Source organism: Neolamprologus multifasciatus, chromosome 15, assembly GCF_963576455.1.
Source record: "Neolamprologus multifasciatus chromosome 15, fNeoMul1.2, whole genome shotgun sequence".
Classification (NCBI taxonomy): Eukaryota; Metazoa; Chordata; class Actinopteri; order Cichliformes; family Cichlidae; genus Neolamprologus; species Neolamprologus multifasciatus.
This window is the reverse complement of record NC_140453.1, coordinates 17856244-17862987: the sequence shown is the minus strand read 5'-3', so window position 1 is coordinate 17862987 and position 6744 is coordinate 17856244. Positions and strand designations below refer to the sequence as shown.

The following is a 6744-nucleotide window of genomic DNA, read 5'->3' as shown; positions in this document are numbered from 1 at the left end:
TCAAAGCTGAGAAATGGATTTTACTTTGCTTTCTGCTCGGCATAACTGAATATCCTCGTGAAACAGTCCAGAAGATGGAGGTTACAGGAGAGGAGTGTAAGACAGGGTAGGAGGGATGTTCACTATTCCTTCTCAGTCCTGCCATGGGTTTTTCATCATTAAAAAGCAGCAGAGCTTTCCACCTGGACAAGAAAGAAGGGACAGGTTGATATACTGAAATACACGGCATGAGCTGCGATTGTAGATGAAATAAATATATTTCATTTACAATCTCTTCTTTTAAACTTTGGTAAAACTTCATACTTAGCTCCCCTGATAATATCTGAGTACAATCAATTTACAGAAAAAAGGAAAAAAGTAGAATCGAAAAGAACGAAAAGAGTGGGAGCAGTAGTCCCAGATAAGCCTACCACTCCCACTCCACAAAGAGAGAAAGAGAAGCTACAGTGTGTATAGATTTCTCCAAAACACTGCACATACGTGGCATGTACATAGGAGGAATTCTAGTAAGATTCCTGAATCACTGGAACAACATTGAACCCTTCCTAACTGTCTGAGCCCCTCGCCCCATCTCTAGGAGTGAGCCCACACACTCTTCAGCTTACTTTTGCACAGTGTAGCGGTTTATAGGGCTGTGCGATATGACCAAAATCTCATATCCCGATATAAGAATTCTATCGTCCCAATAACGATATAAATCACAAAAATTTTACATTTTCTGTAAATTCTGTGAATCTCGGGCAGCTCGACTTGCGTGAAGCTGCGCGTCCTTGACCCGGAGTCGAGTGTTTTAACCCAGACCTTCCCAAAGTATGGGGCCCGCCCCCTAGGGGGGGCGCAGAGCCATTGCAGGGGGGGCGCGGAATGAAAAGGGGGGGAAAAAAAACACAAAACACTTGCGCCCACAGAAACGCAAAGCAGGAGATGAAGCATCGCTGAATATGTTTCCAAACCAACTTCATTCTAAGCCAAAGACTAGAAAATATGGTGAAGCATATCTTCCCTTTGGCTTCACCTGCACAAGTGCCGAGGTAGGTCTCCCTGCAGAATTGGTTTTACCTTCGTAGGGAGCAGCGCTGGGCTGTTTAAATTACGGACAAACAGGATCCCACAGTTGTTTATGTTTTTAAACCCATTTTGCACAGAGAGGCATTTTTTTGAAAAATGTATTGATGCAATGTTGAACATTATTACACATGAAAAAAAACTACACGTGAGGCCTCTGCCTTTCTAAATGGAGGGACAGTAATTGTGTAGCGTGTAAAACCTGAAGATTAACAGTATTTTGTCTCTATCTGCCATTCTGCAATTCATCTCATGTAAACAATAACGTGGTGCACAGCATGACGTGAAAAAAGGCACATACCTTTGACATTGCGTGATGAACACGTAAACGCAAAAAAGGAGTTTTAAAAAATCTCCGTTCTCGGTGATTCGAAACGCCGTTTACGTGTGGACGAAACAACTGCGTTTTCAAAAATACCCGTGTAGGTGTGGACGCAGCGTAAAAGAGTTAGTAGTTTATTTTATTACTACCTGTCATTTATTGCAGATTACTTGTATTTGCTTAATTGTTTACTAAATGTTTGAGGTGTGAAATAAACCGCAATGGAGCAAAATATGGGTGTGCGTGGTTGGAGGATGTGTTTGTGCGGTGCGTGTGCGTGAGCGCGTGCACGCGCGAGAAGGGGGGGGGCGCGAACATTTTTCTTGTAAAATAAGGGGGGCCCAGCAAAAAAAGTTTGGGAACCACTGTTTTAACCAATGCATGAAACTATACATTTTTAGACATAAGTTGTAACGGCCGCAGTTTTCTTTGTATTTATTACACGGCGTGCTGCGGGGAAAAGCTTGTTCTAATATTTGTGTCTAAGGTTTATTTTTTAGCACCTGGCGGCTTCTTTTTACTTCTCATCCGTAAATAATCTGCTCTTTCACGTGATCAAAGCCTTTAGTTTATTTTAAAAAGTCTCAACAGGATCTTGAGCTTTATTGTGAAAGGTTTATGTGGAACATAAACAAGCGGACACGCGAAGGTGTTACCATCGTTGTTGCTAACGACAACGCATAAAAACAGGCGCTTGTCCGTCAGTAGTGTGGTTATATTACATATAAGAGAAAGAGAGAACTTTAAGAAATTAATATAGCCACTACAGTGACCATCAGAACGATGAAAAAATATTGCCGTAAACAGTTTATTTTGCGACACCACGAAACAAACGATAGCGTAAAATGAAACGATAGATGTTTTTATATCGTCATCCGATATATATCATTATATCGAACAGCCCTAGTGGTTTACACTTTTACCTAACAGTTGAAAGATCGCCATGTGTTGAATCAGGAGGGGACGTAAATCCTTTGGGTTGCATCAGGAAGGGAATCAAGTGTAAAAACTTACAGCTAACTGCTGCCGTGATCCTTCCTAAATAAAGGAGCAGCCAGAAGTAGCTTTTTTTTAGAGGCATTACTAGAGATTTTGCATTTTTGAGTTACAGCATCAGCAAAACCTTTAGAAAACAGATTGTGTCTCCGTATTTTGGCAGAACTCTCTTTTGCACCCCCACTGATGATATGTGCACATGCAACATGAGCCGCTACAAGTCAAACCGCATGCTGTCAGCTCTAACGATCAGTAGACGCTACAATTTCACTTGCTTCTTCAAAACACCTGCAGTATCTACCAAAAATGGTGAGAGGGAAAAGAAATTGTGATTTATGATGCCCTGTGGACAGAAACACCTGAAAGATCAATAAATGCAGTGCGAGTGCACAGTAACGCACCACAGTGCAGCCTAAGGACATGTTGGTTTACTCTTACGACATCTGATGAATCAAATCCAGCAGTTAATTATTCCTGAATGGCAGGAGTCTGTCTTCAGTCGCTGGTACACAGTGTCTCTACCTTTGTGGCATAAAGCCCACACCTGTAAATCATTACTTATCCAGGAAAAACGCCTCCTTTAATCTCAGTAAATATAAGAGAAGAGTAACAAACTCGATAACCCGTAGGAGTAGTTGGAGGCTTCTGCTGCAAGTAAAATGAGCACTGCTAAAGAAACGGCAGTAAATGGACTCACAGAGCTTCAACTGTCATAAGTGCCCATTAATTATTTGGGACAGTTTGAAAGAAACCAAGGTGAATTCTCCTTTTTATGACATGAAATTCAAACATGCCTGCAAATGCTGTTCTTACAGCTATGAAAACATAATGAAAAATGAAGGCAGGGAAACACAAAATAATATTTTCATCAGTGACCTCAAGGATTTATTACGAAGCATGAGAGTTATGACCTCTACTGTGGAAGTTTTGCAAACAAACTTTTCCAATGATGCCCTAAACACATGTAGACACATTACAGGCCACTGAAGGATGAACAATTTACATGAACAACACCCAGCAGTTGAGAGATTCATCCAATTTTGGTTTGATTTGTTAAAATTATTTTTAAGATAATCTATTATTTTGATGACTATAAACAAGTGGGAAAACATCTAAAGACGGGTTATGTACCTAGTTATGTGGTACAAAAAACATAAAATCCTTTAAAAAACCTGGATTTCTGATTTTAAAAACTCACTAAAAGAAAGGATCGTAAAAACTGTTTCCAGTTTATGTTGATTAATTGAATAATCATCAGCATTATAAATTTTTACTGTGGAAAAGTTCTCGGTTTCAGACAATAATGCACAGAGCAGTGTGTTATTCTCTTGTGAAACAAGCTCAAAATTTAAAGCTTTCAGCGTGCGATAAATTGGAGTACTGCACTGTTTGAGCTGTTGTTCACTCAGTTCTTTCTGCCTCATTTTTTTATGTGAATGTGCAACTATTCTTTCTCTTTTGACCTACATAGCAGGTAAAACACATAGTACATAACTTTACTGAGGTCAGTGGATAAAATTCTTTTATTTCAAAGCTATCCGAGGATGTTTTATGAGGTATGGAAGAAGCCTACTGGGGATGGCTCTGGCTTGCTCTGCTATGGTTTAGCACCTGTTTAATGGTTTATCTGAATTTTTTATTTTCTTGTTTGAGAAGCCAACATTTGTTATAAATACAGGGGTCTTTTAGCCTCTTGCCCCCCCCCCACCCCACACACACACACACACACACACACACACACACACTGGACCCCCACCAATTCGCATACCGCCAGAGCAGGAGCACAGAGGATGCAGTCTCCATCGCACTGCACTCTGTCCTCTCACACCTGGACAGCAACAACACCACGGTGATTGGCCTCATCAACGACAACGATGAGGTACAGGGAGGAGGTGGATTGTCTGGCTGAGTGGTGCGACACAAACAACCTGCTGCTTAACACCGAGAAGACCAAGGAGCTCATCGTGGACTACAGGAGGAATGCTGACCCACATCCACCCATCTACATTAAGGGGACGGCTGTGGAGCGTGTGAGCAGCTTCAAGTTCCTGGGAGCTCACATCTCCGAGGATCTCATCTGGACGACCAACTGCTCCAAGCTGGTCAAGAAGGCTCACCAGCGCCTCTTCTTCTTGAGGACTCTGAGGAAGAACCACCTGTCCTCAGACATCCTGGTGAACTTCTATCGCTGCACCATCGAGAGCATCCTGACCAACTGTATAACAGTCTGGTACGGGAACTGCTCTGCCTCGGACCGGAAGGCGTTGCAGAGGGTTGTGAAAACTGCCCAGCGCATCGCAGGAGCACCACTTCCTGCCATAAAGGACATCTACAGGAAGCGGTGTCTGAAAAGGGCTGGGAAAATCACCAAAGACCCCAGTCACCCATCACATGGACTCTTCACCCTCCTGCCCTCTGGGAGGCGCTACAGGAGCCTCCGGACTAAGACCACCAGGTACCGGAACAGCTTCTTCCCCACAGCTGTCAGACTCTTGAACTCTGCCTCCTGACATCTGACCCACATTAAACACATGGACTGGAGATACACACACAATGGACAACTGTACCCTCAAACACACAATAATAACATGGACTGAACCACCACTCACAACCACTAGCACTTTATATAGCCTCTGTAGAAATTATCCACATATCTCACTTATCTTAACTGCACTACTGTATAATTCTGTGTAAATAATCATTCTGTACATACCATAATTTTTAATTCTACAACTGTTTATAACTTGCATAGTTCACATTTCTGTATAACTGTATATCTCATATTTCTGTAGGTTTTCATATTTCTATCCTGTTCATAGTCTGCACATACTTATAGTTATAGCATATTCATAACATACTTCATACCGTGTACATTATAACATACCATAATAGGCCCATTTCTGTAATATACTTACATATCTATATTATTGCTAATATATATTTGTAATAGATCTATATCATGGCTTAAGCACTTCTGGATGGATGCAAACTGCGTTTCGTTGCCTTGAACCTGTGACATGTGCAATGACAATAAAGTTGAATTCTATTCTATTCTATTCCATTCTATTTTTTAAAACAGGAAGATTACTTAATAGGACTAGATTTTGCAATCCCTTGTGATTCAGCTCAGTACTTGCTCCGAGTGGATTTTGAGGCATCAGTTCAGTTGGCTCCAAACAAACAGATAAATTACAATATATGATGAATAGAGCAAAGACCAAAAGCGAAACTAAACAACAAAAATAGACAAAAGATAAAGTCATGTTGCTCAAATAAATGCTAAACTTTTTCCTTCTGCAGAGAATGTGTAAATAAGCAACTGTTTAACAGAACATATCAGTATATTTGTTGTTCCCACAGCTTGTTTTCGCTGGCCTCGGGTGTCCAAAAAACATCAGTTACTGCAACGGATTCTAAGGTGAATTTGCCTTAAAACCAATTTGCATTTTTATAAATGCTAAATGCAAAAATGTGCCATATGTACTTTGAGTATATTTGGAGATGTTTACAATAACTGAGGCAAACACTTGCTCCCAAATTACCCTCGACACACAACGAACTGAATGATTTTTTTTTATAAACATATCTGGTTTGATAAATGATCCACTCCTTAGCTTATGACAGATAATTGATTCTTCTATAGGTTTATAATCCTTTCCTTTCCTGAATGACCGAAAATCAAAGCCTATGAGCCAATTTCTGAGGTTTAAATGCACTGGTTGCCAGCTCATCTGTTTCTCCTTAATACTTGGGGAACGATATATGATTAAATGTAGACCAATGGATCACAAAAACCTATAAAGTTGGCAGAGTTGGCATCTGATTACCTGTAATTTGAGGAATGTGTGCTGGTGAAAGCATTAAAGAAGAACAGAGCAGGAGAAGGAGGACTAGTTGTCTTCTTCAACTAGTCTCACAGTGATTCTTGTGACCTTGTGTCTGTAGATGGTGAATGTTCCTCCCAAAACAGATGAGTCACATTAAAAGAGATTGCGGCAAGGTTTTTCTTCTTTAATTACCAATCCTCGCTAAAAGCAGATGTGGAAGAGTTTTTGTTTCCTTTGAAGCTTTGACCTTGCCTTCAGACTTCCTCACTGTTACACTCTCTAGAAGCTGGCAACTTATTGTGGGAGAAAACCTCCCTGCGCATCTTGCTGCCCCTACTATCAGCTCACACGGTTATAAGGCTTTAAATTTCAAGTCAAGCAGTTGGGAAATCTTACTAAAGGATTCTTAGTACCATTTCTGCGTCTCCAGCTAATTCTGTTACAAAGTGACAGTGACGCCAGGACAAAAACCCGTTGCATCGTGAAAACAAATGGTTTCAAATTTTAAAGATCTTTGTCGAATGATGAAGCAGA

The 6744-nt window shown here is 40.8% G+C and overlaps 1 long non-coding RNA gene across 1 annotated transcript in view; it reads left to right on the top strand.

The window, feature by feature from the left end:
• The first annotated feature begins 180 nt into the window (after nucleotides 1-180).
• Nucleotides 181-6744, top strand: part of LOC146501882 (uncharacterized) — a 230233-nt gene continuing 223669 nt past the window's right edge. The window contains exon 1 of the long non-coding RNA XR_014869512.1: nucleotides 181-1378. This is a non-coding gene — a long non-coding RNA (uncharacterized LOC146501882). The remainder of the gene's footprint in view (nucleotides 1379-6744) is intronic.